The following is a 17,316-nucleotide window of genomic DNA, read 5'->3' as shown; positions in this document are numbered from 1 at the left end:
AGCTAACCAGCCACGCGCAATGGTGAGTTTTCGTTAAATGTTAGAAAAACTTACATGATCTTGACAAAAGATGTGAAATTCTAAAGTTTTTCAAGATCAACAAGAATTATGGTTTAATTTAAAACATCATGCTATTTTGAAGTGTTGACTTTTAGAAACACTTTATGTTTCCATTGGCAAGTGTGTGAATCAAACCCATGACCTTGACTTTATCAGTACCACGCTCCAACCAACTGAGCTAACCAGCCACACATAATCATGTGTCTTCGTCAATATAAGAAAAACGTACATGATTTTACCACAATGAAGATTTGAGTAAAGAGCTCATATTCTAATGATTTTCAAAACCAATGAGCATAATGGTTTAATATACAGCCTCCTGCTATTTTGAAGAGTTGATTTTGTTAAAACTTTATTTCAATTGGCCACGGTGGGTATTGAACCCATGACCTGAGCATTATAAGTACCCTACTCTGACCAGTTGAGCTAACCAGCCACACGTAATGGTGAGCTAACCAGCCACACATAATGGTGAGCTTTCGTTAAATGTTAGAAAACCTTACATAATCTTGACAAAAGCTGTGAAATTCTAATGTTTTTCAAAATCAACAAGAATTATGGTTTAATTTAAAGCTTCCTATAATTTTGAAGAGTTCTCTTTATGAAACACTTAATATTTCCATTGGTCAGTGTGGGAACCGAACTAATGACCTTGGCTTTATCAATACCACGCTCCGACCAACAGAGCTAACCAGCCACACATAATCCGTTGTCTATATCAATATAGGATATGTTTGTCTTCAATGGCCACGAAGCTGAGTTACAATCTAAGTTCCAACAAGCGATGATAGAAAAGGATCTAAACCCGTCTCCAGGGATGAATAATGGAAAACTGCAGCAAAGAGGGGCTTCTTGTTCTCACCACGTTTCCATAGCAACCACTGGAAGCGCTTAACATGATTTAGTGTTACAGAAAAATATATCACCGGTATTCTTAATTTATGATGTTTTTGTCCCACTTGATGAAAATACTAAAAACTGTCCATTTGAGATTACACTACTGCAATGAAATATTTATGTATTTTTCCACTTTTTGCATAATTTTTAACATGTTTGCTTCAGTTTTGCTGAGTCTTGTTAAAGCAAAGAACACAGCTGCTCATAAATAACACAAGTAGGAACAAAATGTTGTGGATTTTCCTTTGCTGTTTCCTCCCTGCTTAAGGTTTGCACCAAAACACACACAGACACACCAGACGAGTGTTTTAAATAAACATTTAGTTTCCTGGGGTTTTCCTCATACCTGACAACTGCACTAAATACTTTTTGGGATGCTCTGTGGTCCAGTAAACAGAAAACAAAAGAAAGAATGGACCATTCTTTTTCATTTTATTTATTCATTTATTTATTTATTTATTTTATTTTTTAATTTATCTATTTCAAAAAAATGATACCAAACAACTCTGACAAACAAGTCCATGTCGAAGTGTATTTCCACTATAGTCCAATACTTCATCCCTCATGGTTGTGTACTTGGTCCCTGTTTCTTCTCTCCATGTATTTTTCATTATTTAACTGATTGGAGCTGTATTTTATATCTAAATAACCTCAGAGCATTTTCTCCACCAAAACTTTTAGAGTTGCTAGATATTAGTAGTTTGACTTCATTTTCAATCACTCACATAAACTCTGTTATAAATTATATAACTGATATTGGACAAATACAACACATCTTTACTGAGGAAGAATTATAGATAAAGTAAGTAGTAGATGAAATCTCATTTCTTATTTTTATTATCAATAAATACAACTATATTTATGAGTATAAAATGCTCAGTGTTTATTTGTAATATTTTATCCAAAGCCATAAGAAAAAAAATATATCGTTCATGTAAAACAGGTGTGTAATCGGCATATATGTGAAAATTTGCACACTGAATAGTTGCATTTGTAGCTACGGGTTAACAAAGACAGAAAGCGTCTGGTAAAAAATTATTAGAATTCAGCTTCTTTTAATTTGCTGCAAATCACAAAACCTTACCAAGTATCTTTCGTCTAATGTCTAGTGCAAATATCTTAGTATGCTAAAAATAAGACAAAACTAACTTGTTTTGCAGTGTCCCAGGAGAAAATAATTTTATGTCCACCATTAAAGGATATCTTGAACAAAGTGACTTGCAGGATGAAAAATGAGGAATAATTTTCAAAGCCAACCTCTGATAAAGTTACAGAATATTCTAATAATTTTCTGATTTGATATAAAATGCTGTAAAGCTGTAAAAATTTACTGATTTTAAATTGAGAATGTAGTGGAAACTGAACGTGTAAAGGCTGCAGTTATTAACAGGAGACCATATGCAGTGATTAATTAAGATAAATAGAAAGATAAGAAGATTTTACTCATTTACAGCTGGATAATTGGTATCCACCCACTCGACCATCGGTAAGCTCCAGCTGGGTTTTTATAGAGAAACGGCTTCTGTGACGCTGCTGATCTAAACTGCTGCATTTTCACTCAGAGGAATAAAGCAGAAGGAAGCGTACTAGCGGTTAGCGTCCTTTCACTCTATCCGTCCTGATTCAGCCTCGCAGATCCTCCATGAAAGCTTTCACAGATGCCTAATGGAGGCCGATGCAAATTCTACGTCCCAACGGCTTTAATGGGAAAATAATCATCTTTGGTTCGAACTGACGCTCTTGGCATTTTAAACAAAAGACCTAGAAACTCTTGCAGACAAAAGCATTATGTGTGTCTGAGCAGCAGCTGACTGGAATTACAAACTGTCAACTGAACACATAAAATAAAGAAGTGCTTGAAATCAGTGCTGTGGAAAATTATTTTCCCCTCTGTTTTTTTCTTCTGACTTTGCTTTTTTTGATACATTTAGATGTTTTTTAAATTTAATAATGAAAAAAAACAATGCAGGTTTCAAATCATTATTTTGTTTTGAAGGAACATTGAAACATAAGTTTGCTTCTAAAACCACCATCAAGTATTTGTAATAGCTAGCAATTAGCTTTTTGTCTCCCTGTTATTATTTTTAATTCATTTTAAAGGTTTTCCAACTTTAACGGTTTCTTTAACCGACACAATACAATTGAAATGATCAATGAAAATATGAATTATTCAGAGACTCAAAAATGAACTGACCTATTGACATTCCTCCAAATTGGTGCAGTTCTTCTGGTTGTGTGGCTGCAAAGCTGCTCACTTTTTGACCTGCTGGAAATTTTTTGATTGACAAAACAAACAAAAGGAAAGTTTGAAGGAATTTTTCTGAACCCCCAAAAAACGTGCGCTGCACCCTGAAGCTGTAAGTGATCACTAAAGGAAATATTACACAAAATTGGATGGAAAAGTTTTGTTTAAACAGTAATAAATACATTTTGTACTTAACAGAATTAATTTTCAACAACAGCAAATTACAGGACAAATGGAATCAATTATAATAAAATCAGATCATTGCACAATTAATCAAATATTTACATTAGGAATATTACAATTTATTTTGTACTGTTTTCTCAAACAAGTACATGGCGCTTTCAAGTTGTATATTTTTGTAATTGAAGACTGATTTGTCCCCTATTGAGTTAAAATAATTTCATATTTTAATTTTATAATCATAGTTTTTTTTGGTCTTAAACTAGAAAGAATGTTGGCACAGTACTGAGTATTTGTCTTATTTTAGATCCATTGTAGAAAAAATGGCCCCCATAGTAAATTTCTGCAAAAAAAAAAAAAAATTGAGAATAATTTCAGAAATTAAAAAAAAAAAAAACGTTTAAATTTGCAAGAAAAAAACTAATGTTTAAATTAATATCAGAAAATGTATACAAAAAAACCTGAAAATTTATGAATTTCAAATGTCAAAATATATATATTTTTAAATTTTATGGAAAATTTCAGTGTTTTAGAAACACAAAATTTCTGAGTTTTTGGTGACAATTTACTCCTGTTTTCCATCTGCAGTGGCCCAACACAGGGCCATAAAAAACCCTTTCAAGTTTTGGGTCTGCAGTAAATATGGGGATAATTTATTTACTTGATTTTTGGTTGTTTTTTTTTTGACTCACTGCTTTTTATTCTTGAGTACAATTTTGGCCCACGAATCAAAGTTTGTGCACCCCTGTGAAAACTTTTCTGAGGCTCAGCAACAAGTAATATGGGAAGCCAGAAAGCTCCCCTCAGCTAATAACTTGCAGGTAAATAAACATGGCTGACCTCGGCGTTCTGTCGGTTGTTCTCCATGAAATATCGCTTTGATCCAGATGATGAATCGACTTGTTGGCCACAGTTAAAACTGGACCGGCTGCTGGAAGCAGCTGCTTGGTGGGGGACAGATGTCCACAAACAGCCACACCAATCACTCCAGACTTTCCTCCAGCATGTTTCTAGCGAGACCCAGACGGAAATACTTCTTCTCTTGTGTTGCAATGTGGCTGGAAATGCAAAACCACACATCTGGGTTTCACGCCGCCGCTTCTGTTGAATTTCAATCAAGTCACTTTTCTATTCAGTATCGATATCACTAGTGTGTAGTCATGACACGGTGTGGATTCAACAGCTGCCTATGGATTCTCCGCAGACAATCCAGCGCCCTGAGGGTGTGTTTGAAATGGAAACATCAATGATAAAAATCCATAGGAACCAGAAGATCAATGAACGCGAGAGAACAGTAACTCCAAATCCACCATTCTGCTCTTCCCCATGGGAGGGAAACACAGCCGGGCTCCTTCATGCCGCTACTTGGGTTGGACAAGCTCATAAATAAAAGGCAAAGATTATTATAGGCCTGATTTAGATGCTTCTTCTCACTACCAGGCAGAAACGCTTTGATTCAGGAATGAAAGAGCTCCAACTGAAGCCGGTGTAAAAACAAAAAGAGGCCAGAGCGCAGCACTTGCTCTCCGTCCATGTGAGCTGGACAGCTCAGCTGTGATTCACAGGCGAGGTTCTGCAGGGCATCTGTCCCTGTTTCAGGGCGAGAGCGCCAAGAGGCGGCTCAGTCTCTGAGCAAACACCATCTCAGCCGGTGTTCAACGTTAGCAGAGAGAAGTTTGAGGGCAACGGAGTCACAAAGCAGAAAGACGGAATAGTTTCTAAAAAAAAATCCCAACAACAAACAGGATGGAAAAGGAGAAATTCAACAAGAAAATGACAGAAAACTGTTTTCATTTCAGTTTAACTGAATTAATATGGAAATATTTATATTGCATAACTAGACATTTTGAAAATTAATTGGCTTAAAGCTGCAGTATGTAACTGTTATAAAATATGTATTTTTTACATACTTCTTGAAACTGTTGCCATGTTTTGACAGTATAATATCTGAAAAAAACTTGTGCTTCTACACTTTCTCCCAGAGCTAACTAGAAACAGCCAATGAGAGCCAGGAGGCGGGTCTTAGTGCTGTCAATCACCGCTTTTTCCTGATACCAATATTTATACGAGGATTATTTTTTCAGAGTCAATTTTAAGTGTCACAGTTTCAAACTAAATATTTAATTAGCAAGTAAAATACTTTTATAATTTTTTATTGGTTATTTTACAGAAGTATTGAACTACGTATAACTGTAGGGTTATTCCGATATTTAATTCATGGGGGATTGATCTGCCTGAACTCTCTGAAACTGAAAGCAGCGTGACAAGATTTAATTACCCCAAAAAAGTTCCAAAAACAAACGGAGCAGGCCAGCAACAGATGGTCAGATTCTCTGGCTGCTCCCCCTGACAGAACCAGGATCCAAAGATTCAGACACAGAAAACAAATCCAAACAAATACCTTCTATAAAAGCAGCCAAAATGTCTGCAGCAAACAGTTGTTGACATTAAAGAAGCAATTTCTGTAAGAGGAACCTTCTCTGCTGTGTCTGAGTTTGCAGGTTAGTTCATTAGTCCCATCTAAGTTTATTGTCCAGTAAAATGCAAAGATGTTCATAATTAATGATGGCCAGGATAGATTCTCCTTTAATGACTGTGGCAGAGAATGGTTACAACCTTCTGGAATCAATGCTCATTTTCTTAGTCTTATTAGTGTTTAAAATGAGGTTCGACTTTTTGCACCAGCAAAGAATCTGAAACTGAACCATGATGTCCTTCTACACCCTACAAAAAAAAGTCTGTTAATCTGTATAAAAAGTAAAAGTAGGGAGGTAAAACACACTTTCACTACAGAATAACATCCGTAACGCAAAAATATGTTTGGCTTTGGGTTTAAAAAGTATGCACCATAAATGTAACAATAAATATTGCACACAGCTGCTTAGCAGTTCATTAGATGTAAAATAAACTGGAGTGCTTTAAAGAAAGAGAAAATATAATTTTTTTTTGTAGCTTTTATAAAAAGCCAAGAATAAGTCGTTTCTTGGCCCTTAGCATAACTGCAGAGCATATGTGAGCATGATTGACAGCAATAAGACCCGCCTCTTGGCTCTGATTGGTTGTTTCTGACTGATTTCTGCAAATGACTTTAGAACTACAAGGAGGCAAAGAAGCTCCTTTTTTATGGTTTGTTTTTCACAGATCTCAGAAATTATCTCAAAAAAAGCTTGAAATTTTTCTGAGTTTCAAAATTTGAAAACTCGTAACTTTCCAGCTGTTTTTCTAGAAAATGTTTCATTTTCAAACTGGAATTTTTAAGTTTTGTATAGAACATTTCAGAAATTAATCATAACATTTTTTAGTTGGTTTTTTTTAAGCAAATGTTCAACATTTTCAAACTCAGAAATGTCTGGGGTTTTTTCCAGAAAGCTGAAATTTTCTGAGTTGTCAAATTTTCTACGTTCGAGGCTCAGAAATGTCCTTGTTTTCCTAGGAAAACTGTTTCGTTTTTTTTTTTTGGGTGGAAATGTACTCTCTCTCTTTTTATTTATAATGACTCTAATATGCCGTTGCATATTTTACTTCTGCTCAGGTTTTGTCACATGATGTTCTTCAGCTGAATTAATTATTGCTCAAATTGTCTGATGTATTCATTTCTATTTAGTTTTGTAAGATAAGCGTTAGCCTTTGGTGGTTTAATATAGTTTCTCACACTTTTCAGCTGATTTTACTGTTTTCATGCTAACCAGTGATTTTTGCTCATGCCATGCCTCGTCATCCTGATTGTCCACTAAAAGCACCAATTTAAAACATATTTAAAACATAAGAACAAGTCTTTGTTTGTGGCTTCAGGTAGATTTTATTTGATGAGACTTTTATCAAACAACTGCCTCAGTGCCATTGAACCTGTCAGCCTTACTCATAACTTTCAAAGCGTTTAATTTTTATTTTAAAAGTAGCTTTTCTCAAAAGTATGAATAGATTGATTCACTCCAAGCATAATGTGAGTCATCTTTAAATGACCCCTGTTTCAGAAGCACATATGTGTCGACCACAAATGTGTTCATTATGCTTCTTCTTATTGTGAATATCAGGAAATTGATATTCATAGACTTCACTGAATTGGTATTCAGTTTTTGTAGCGCATGTCTTTATTTCTCTATCACATATAACCCCATTTGCCTTATTTATTCAAGCAGTGAAACAATAAAAACACTGTTGCTCCCTTTTGGTAATAAGTTTCGTCTGTGTAATTTAGAAGAGTCTCTTGGGAAAAGATCTGGCAGATGCCACTTTAAAAGAACCAACTAAAGTCTTCCTCACAGCTCAGTCAAATCCAAAAAAGCCGACACATCTGAGGGGCTCAAAGATTTTCTAACTGATAACACACGAATGAACAAGAACATACTGCGGTAAAGTGTTACAATTAATTATCAGTTAACCCCTGAGACATGTTGTTATAAAGACAACATCGTTTGAAGTTGAGAACTGCAGCTTTAAAAATGAAAATATGCAAATTTGCTACAATACAAGCCATCATAAAGGTTACCTACTATGCTTTCTTGAACAGGTTAGGATAGGTCTGTGCACTGTACAAAATATGTTTGTTAATTTTTTTTGCAGAATATCATTCTTAGATAATGAGGTTTTAGCCTGGTCAGTAGTAATTTCTGAGATTAATATGAAAATTTCTGCATTTTTGACCAAAATGTTCCTTTTTTATATCTGTAATGGCTGTTGGGTATTGCTGACAGAACTTGACAAAATAGCTGTTACGACTAGAGTCGTTTAATCTGATTATGCAAACGAGTGTGCAGGTGCCTGCTTTTGATTGGTGCCTGGAGGACGACGGGGGTCGTCTGATTGGTGGCTTCCCGGATGTGACGAGTATAAAAGCTGCGGACCGGACTTCCTGGGGGATTCCTCCTCTGTTCATCTCAACCGACCACACTCTTTGTTTTGTTTGTTAAACATCTTGGTTTGTAGGAGTGAGCTGCCATTTATGTTACCTTAGTCTTTCCTGTTTTGTTAGTTAGGGAGGTAAGTTTTTGTCATTTGGTTTATTTATTTTCAGTTAGGTAAGTTGATTATTATTCAGACAGTTTCTTTTGTTTGTTGTTTTGGCATTAGCTCATTCGGAAGTTATTGCTCCATTTTGTTATATCTAAATCAAAGACCTATGCGTAAATATTAACAAATATCACTATAAAATGTTTAACTTTGTGTGTGTTGGCTGCTTGGGATGAGACGAGGAGGGACCTTTCATGTTAAGATCTGGCCAGACGGGTCGTAACATAGCAGAAATATTTTGGAAGTGTTTGAAGGTAAAGTATTCCAGATTGTAAAAGGAAAGAAGTTTTAGTGTAAACTTGCTTGTTAGAAACGTCCCGTCTCCTCTTTCCTGTGAATTTGCTGTGGCTGCAAAACAATTGAACCATTTGGGAATCAGCTGCTGTGTAGATGCCTGACAAGATCCAAATACAAACTGGGGGACTTTTATCTCCTTCCCCTGCTGGTTTCAAACATCACAACACAAGAAGCGACTTGGGGCGCACCAGCAGCCATGATTAGCATCCTGTCAGCGCTCTCACAGGAGACAAATACCCCACTGTGGATGTGACATTTCACAAAGAAGGAAAATCTCTTCCTCCTACCAGCCTGCCACCCAGAGGAAAACACACTGTCACACTTCCTGATATCCACCCATTGTTCCTATAAAGTAAGAGCTTTGCTCTACATCACCCACACACATTACGCATTCCAATTACAACAAACAACGTGGAGCAAATTTTAAGTTGTTCAAAGACTTTTCTCAAAATGAAGTGGAAATATGACGCCCATTTTCACTCTTTCAGACATGGCCGCCAGTTGGGAAAAGGAAGTTATGGAAAACAGATTTGTTTACTTTAAATCAAAGTTGCTGCTTGAAGCTCGACCGATTTGCTATATTTTTATCTGCAGACGAATTCAAACGCAGCATGTGGTTGTCGTTTCCATTTCAGACCCTGGTTTAGTAAAGCCAGTCGGTTGGCAGGGATTTTTTTTTAACAAGTACCAGGAGAGAAGAGGAGAGCAGGCCGGCTCAGAACCTGAATGTTCAATTGGCACCAAACTGTCACAATCTGACAACAACAGGAGACTTTAGCCTTTTCAGATGCTGCACCTCCACCAGTAATCAGAGCTGTGCAGAGTCATATTTAATATGTATGTTAGTGCTGTTAATCCATTAAAACATGTAATCAGATTAATCACAGGCTGTGAATAATCACAATTAATCGGACTCTAGTGCTATGATTAATCATGATTAATCAGACTAACACTTCGATTAATTAAGAATAATCAAACCAACTTTGTGATTAATCCCAATAAATCAGATTCTACACTGCAAAAACACAAAATCTTGTAGTATCTCTTGAAATAAGACAAAACTAACTTAAAATCAACTTTTTAACAAGAAACAAAGACTTGTTTTAAGTAAGTAATTCCTTAATATTGATCAAAAAGTTCTTGTTCCATTGGCAGATTATTTAAAAAAATATTTTAATCATACTATCATAAAAAAAAACTTGCTGCGCCATCATCCTCCGACCACTTCCTGTTGTCTTCTTTGTCTTTTTCAGCAGTAGTAAAATCTAGTCACATGGCTCGTGTAAATCAAAAAAATGTGTTATTAGTTGCAGTTTTTAGAAAATATAATAATTTCAATACAGCTGAAAAACAACTTGATCCCAGTGCAAAAACCTTTATCAAGAAATGTGTTTCAGTTTTCTCCCTGTCACCTCCCATTCCGCTCCTCCAGACTAGCGGCAGCAGCAACTGTGTGTCTGCTGAGCTTGGTCCAACCAACAAGATTTGTTACCACAAAAGACATGTGATTACAGATTCAACCAATTATAACTAGCTTTGACCTTTGAAAGGTCAAGTTCAAATGCATCCTTTAGAAGCTCATTAAAAGCTGCAGGTGAATGTACTTGTATATGTAAACTAGTGTGTATAATTTGACCTTCTGGAAATGAGAGAAAATTCACCGTAAATGAAAAAACTGTGCACCCAATTATTTTTAAACGTCAATGCACATGTACTGTACATTGTATAATCAGTCCACTCTGAGAAAATGAGGGTTCAAATACAAAAGTAAAACGGCAGATTTAATTTGACATTCATGCCGTGTTCCACACAAACACATTTCTGACCTTTACTGTCATTCACGTTATTCAAGGAGCTTTCCTGATGAATTCACAGGTCAATGAGCTGCTTCAAACTCTGATTAAACAACAGGCACTCTGTTTAAGTAGCAATAACCATTCCAGCTGTTAGTAAGTAACATACTGTCATAATTTTTATCAGTGCAACTGATGATGTGTGTGAGGATATATTTAGGTAGTGGAGAAGTGACGCAGCTGGAGCCTGTGAGTTTTCTATATATTCTTGTTCATCTTATTTTGTTCCTCCAAAATGGGCACGCGTGCTCCCACACACACACACACACACACACACACACACACATACGCATTCAGGTATACTTATTATAAGAACCTCACAAAAAGCTTCTTCTATTCTGGAAAGGAAAAAGGAGGCGAATCCTTTTATTTTGCCAATCTGAAGTACAAGTGTAGGCGTTTTCAAATGAAGCAAACCGTGGAAAGATTTAGTAATTCACTCAACCAGAGATGATTGAAGTTTTGTAAAGCACAGCACTATTTGCAGTTCATGGAAATGGCTTTGTAAGTCTTTTCTAGGCCTCCTCCTGCCAACAAAACATTCATACACAATATTGATTCCCACTGTTTCCAAAATAAACCCAAAGGCCTCCAACATTTTAACATCATTTCTGTGTTAGTTTGAAGTGGACTTGTGGAATACAGTAAAATATTCAGATTTATGCAAATTATTTCAAATTGTTCAAACACATTTTATCATTTCTTTCATGTTACATAACAGATAATTGTCTGTCTGTCATTTTTCATTTCAAACAAAAGAACAAACTGCCTGAAAATACACGGACCCGTAACCTTTCTTGTTTTATCCAGTTTTCACTCCACGCCGGAGTTTTTTTTGTTTTAAGCAGTTATGAGGCAAAGTGAAGAAACTTAGGAAGTTACTCAACAGGTTGTTGCTAGGTAACCAAAGAAGGAGTGAGTTGATAATACCAACCTTGCTTAGCTAGCTGGTTGGTGGCGGCTAAAGTTTTCGCTCTGCCTACATCCCCCAGAATTCTGTGCGGTTCTGAATCAAAGTGCATTGAATATTCGTTCAGATATATTATCTGTTGATCACAAGTCTAACACGATATTTATTGTTATTGATTTATAGTCCAGCTCTGCCCAACATTAGCATCTTAAACTCTTCTGAAGCAGCATTTGGGTTTCCCATGAATACACGTCTTTTAAACCTTCAGTGTTGGAGAAGAAAAGTTTGTCAAATTTAATTTAATTTATGTGAGAAAAGCTCATTTTAATGTTTATCCACTAGCTCCTGGCTGTGCTGTAATGAGGCTTTCAAAAACCTTCAGAAATGTTGCCACTGTTTCCACGTTAATTATTTTCTCCTCTACCTGCATTAGTAATTTTTTCACCTAACATGGCAAATAAAACCAAAAATTGTAGAAGATTTTTTGTGACAGTTTCCAAACAGACCCCTCTCCAGCTGCAGCCTCTATGCATATAAAACACGCTGGAGCAAAAAACTTTTTTCCTGGCAGCATTTCAGGAAATCTGCCATCTGAAAAACCAGCCTGTGTCTCCTTACTGTGGGAACTTTAATTACTACTTCAGCTGGACGAACAAAAATAATAGAAAGAATACTGTAGGATTCAAAAGCAGCTAACATGGGACATGGATAGAAAAAGATCATGTTGAACATGATTAAGAAATCAAGTTTTCAGTCAAAATTTAATTTAAATATACATTTAAAGGTTCCTGCAACTGAACTTCCGGTTATGGCGTCTCAGTGAAAAGGTGCATGTGCGTATGGCTCGCTGTTAAATCCTTAAATTAATCCGTAATTCAGATCAATAGTCACAATTTCACTCGTCTATGGTAACGGAAAACGTTTAGTGGGGACCATGCCACCGAAAAATGCCAAAGTTGTCCAACAACCAACTAAAGCGACTCCACGAGAGAATGCGGCTAATGTAGCTCATGCTAACGAGACAGCGCCGGCTAACTCGACAGAGGCTCAAGAAGCTCCGACCAACCATGACATTCTCAGAGCAATTAACTTGCTGAAGGAAGATATGAACAAACAATCAGCTGATATGATGAAAGCAATTCAGGATATCAAAGGGGATATGCAGTCGCTCACTGAGAGAACGGGGGAAACAGAAGTACGAATTTCGCAAGTTGAGGATGACGTTACTTCCCTTCAAAGCAAAGTTAAATCGCTGGAGAAAACGGTGGAGGTGCTTTGTGATAGAGTTGCGGAGCAAGAAGACAGGAACAGGCGCTCCAATCTGAGACTGGTCGGGCTGCCTGAAAAATCCGAGGGAGCGGATCTGTGTGGCTTTCTGGAGACATGGCTTCGAGAGACACTAGGTGAGGATTTCCCCTCCGTCCAATACGTGGAGAGAGCTCAAAGAATCGGACCCCTCAGCTCTAAAACTACGACTCCAAGAGTTGTCATGATGAAATTTCTGAACCATAGAGACCGGGATATAACTCTGAAAGCCGCCAGGAAAATGAAGGAAGTGTATTATGAGAACCACCGTGTCACTTTTTTTCCTGATTTTTCGGCCGAGACTCGCAAGCTGCAAAGGCGCTTTGACGGGGCGAAAGCTCGGCTTCGAGCCCTTAAAATCCGGTATGGTATTTTGTACCCAGCTCATCTGATCATCACACACAATGACAAGCGACGGATCTTCAAGTCAGTGGAAGAAGCCGAGAAATACATCGATGGAATAAGCCCACAGGCAGAGAATAACTCCAGGTCATAATGTGTGCCCATCGCTTCCCCTCTGCAGTAGATACAAAAGGAGCAACTTATAATGGACAATATTGTAAGTTGACAGACGTAGGTGAAGGCATGATCACTGCTACTAATATTTCTTTATTATACCTTTGTATTGTTACCAAATCTAACCTTAAATATTAATATTTTGGTCAAATTATTCTTTGTTCGGCCAGCCAGCCCACATATTACCTTCGTTATGCGTATGGACTTTTACGTTACCCACTTAGTGGATGCAACGTTTTATATAACCCAAGTTCAATGTTCAGAAGGGATTAACACCACATTTCGTTTGGGGAAATGTGTGGTGATTTGGGATGAAGGGCTCACTATAGATACAGTTTTTTTGTTGACTTTACATGACTTGAAGGTGAGAACAGGAAGAGGCCAACATATTATATTTGTTTACATCTCCAAGCACACAATTTATGTCTGATTGCCCGGTAATCAATATATCTAGTTGGAATGTTAGAGGTCTGAACAAAATGGTCAAACTTAAACAAGTGATGGATAGGATCAAACAGATGAAAACTACAATATGTTTTTTACAAGAGACACACTTGATTGAAAAGGATGTAAATAAAATTAGATCTAGATGGCCAGGACAGGTTTTCTCCTCTAGTTTTACAACTCACGCCAGAGGAGTAATAATAATGATTCACAAATCAATTCCATTTGAACTTAAAAATAAATACCTTGACCCAGCAGGGAGATTTATTATTCTTGGTGGGACTATAATCTCTACACTGGTCAACCTGGTATGTCTATATGCCCCCAACGGGGATGATCCTACCTTTTACCAAAATCTGTTTTTAACCATGTCAACCTATAATGGTCCATTTATAATTGGTGGAGATTTCAATTGTGTTTTAAACCCTTCAGTAGACCGTTCTAATAGTTCTGTCATATCCCATCAACAAGCCAGGAAAACTATTGAGAAATACATGAAAGATCTTAATTTAGTGGAGCTTTGGAGACAACTTCATCCAAATAAGACGGAGTACTCATGCTTTTCTAGCACCTCCAAAACTTATTCACGAATAGATTTTTTTCTGGTCTCTGCCAGTTTATTATCTACAGTTCCAAAATGTTGGTATGAAGCTATTCTACTTTCTGATCATGCCCCAGTTATTCTGTCAATAAAATTACCAAATTATTGTCGGTCTTCAATCCCATTTCGATTTCAAGCTAAATGGTTTAGGTCCCAAGAGTTTGAAGAATTTCTTGAAGAGAAAATAACTGAATACTTCAATTTTAATACAACCCAAACCAGTGCGTCAATAAAATGGGAAGCCTTTAAAGCCTATATAAGGGGAGAAATAATGAGTTATACTAGGCATAAATCAAGACTACATTTGAATAAATTAAAAAACATTGAAAAACAAATAAAAAAATTACAAGAGCAACTGTATTACTCTAATGACGCTGACAAATATAGGAGCCTTCTTTTACTAAAATCGGAATATAATGAGCTCACTACCAACAAAATAGCAAATAATCTACTATGGTTAAAACAATCATATTACGATCAGGGTGAGAAGGCAGGTAAACTCTTAGCTTGGAGGCTTAAAAAGTTACAGACGAATCGTGCCATTAGTTCAATCAAATTAAATAATGGTGAAAATCTGGTGGATCCAAAAAGTATAAACGATGCATTTGCAGAATATTATGAAAACTTATATACATCCCAATATCTAGACAACACAAATAAACAGAAGCAATTTCTGGACCAACTTCAATTTCCAACTCTGTCAGAAGAGAGTAAGAACAATTTGGATGAAAAGCTGAGTATTGAAGAACTTAAAATGGCCTTAAGCCGCATGAATTCGGGTAAGGCACCTGGCCCTGATGGCCTTCCAATTGAACTCTACAAGAAATTTTCAGATAAACTACTGCCCCCTTTACTTGAAGCATTCAATGAATCTTATGAAAGAGGCATCCTGCCTCCATCACTACGTTTGGCAACTATCTCTCTCTTGTTAAAGCCAGGTAAACCACCAACAGAAATGGGTTCATATAGGCCCATTTCCTTAATGTCCTGTGACACAAAAATTTTATGCAAAGCTTTGGCTCGAAGGATTGAAACCCATATACCTAATTTAATCTCGAATGACCAAAATGGATTTGTTATTGGGCGCCAAGCCTTTCACAATACCCGCCGATTACTAAATATATTATATGCGAAACAGTTTGCTATGGACCACGCCTTTCTATCATTGGATGCTGAGAAAGCTTTTGACAGGATCGAATGGAGCTATCTTTTTGATACCCTCAAGAGATTTGGCTTAGGAGAAAAATATTTAAAATGGATTCAATTATTATATACTGAGCCAATTGCTAAGGTTGCAACAAATGGTCAACTTTCAACATGTATTAGCATCTGTAGATCGACGCGACAGGGATGCCCCCTATCCCCCCTCCTTTTCTTATTTGCCATTGAGCCCCTTGCCATGGCAATACGCAAATCCTGAAATCACCGGCATTCAAATTGGAGATGTGGAGCACGGTTGTCTCTTTTTGCGGATGATATTGTTCTGTTTTTAACTAATCTGAAAGAGTCTATTCAGGCTGTTGATAAAATTCTGAAAGAATTTGGTGAATTCTCAGGTTACAAAGTTAACCAACAGAAAAGCTCCTTATTACTGCTTAATAGAAATAACCCCCCAATACAAACACAATTTTCTTATACCTATGAGGGCTTTACCTACCTAGGAATTAAGATTAACCCAGATCTAGAAAAAATAGTCTCTATAAACTATGATCCTTTAATGCAGAAAATATTAGATTCCTTAGACAGATGGAACGAGATGCCAATTTCAATGGTGGGTCGTATTAACGTAATTAAAATGTCCATTCTCCCGAAGTTCTTATACCTTTTTCAGTCCATCCCCTTACACATTCCAGCTTCCTTCTTTTCTTCGATAGATAAAGCATTTACCAAATTTATATGGAACAATAAACGCCCCAGATTGCGACTCTCTCTTCTTTACTTGCCCTATGAACGAGGTGGGCTTAGAGTTCCAAACATTAAGTTGTACTATTATGCAGCACAGCTTTGTGCTGCTACTTGCTATTTTTCCACTGATGACATACCCTCTTGGGTACAAATAGAGAACAACTTACTAACATTACCTTTGACATCCTATCTTTACTCAGCAGATCTCAAACACCTATTAAAAAACACCAAAAATCCTTTTCTCAAAAACACAATATCAGTTTGGCACCACTCACATTCGGTTTTGGATGAGGTGTCTGAGCTCTCATGTCTATCACCCATCTGGGGAAATAACAGATTCAAACCAGGAAGGGCAGACAGAGGATTTAGAATTTGGTTGAATAAAGGCTTAAATAAAATAGGGGACCTTTATAGTGAAGGAGTTTTGATGTCCTTTGAACAGCTGGCAAATAGGTACAGTCTGCCTCAAAAACACTTTTTTAAGTATTTACAGATGAGGAGCTTTGTTTTTGCGTCACTGAAATCCACTACTGAACCCCCACTCTCTACCATAGAATATATAGCCACTCAACACAATCAGAGTAGGGGTCTACTTTCCAAATTTTATAATATCTTGCTTATAGCCTTAAAAGAAAACAGTCTCGCATATCTACAAGCATGGAAAGGAGATTTGCAAACAGACATCTCTGAAGACGAATGGAACAACTCTTGTCTAATAGCACAGACACAAACGATTAACACAAGGTTTAGACTATTACAATACAAATGGTTGTTTAGGACATATATCACTCCTATAAAACTTCACCATTTCAATTCAAATATTCCTGATGTGTGTGTTAAATGTAATATAGATAAGGGTACTCTTTTTCATTGTATGTGGCAATGTGTGGAACTTCAAACTTTCTGGAAGGAGGTTATTGTGTTCACCTCTCGTCTGATTGAACAGGATGTTTCAATGGACAGTAAACTTTGCCTACTACACATTTATCCAGATGGACTTAAAATACCTACAAAGAGAAAGAAGCTTGTGAATTTTTGCCTTTTGCAGGCTAAACATTTGATTGCTTTGAAATGGAGGAACCCAGAAAGACCA

This window comes from Gambusia affinis, linkage group LG03 (assembly GCF_019740435.1).
Source record: "Gambusia affinis linkage group LG03, SWU_Gaff_1.0, whole genome shotgun sequence".
Classification (NCBI taxonomy): Eukaryota; Metazoa; Chordata; class Actinopteri; order Cyprinodontiformes; family Poeciliidae; genus Gambusia; species Gambusia affinis.
The sequence above is the reverse complement of the archived record's forward strand: the minus strand, read 5'-3'. Positions refer to the sequence as shown.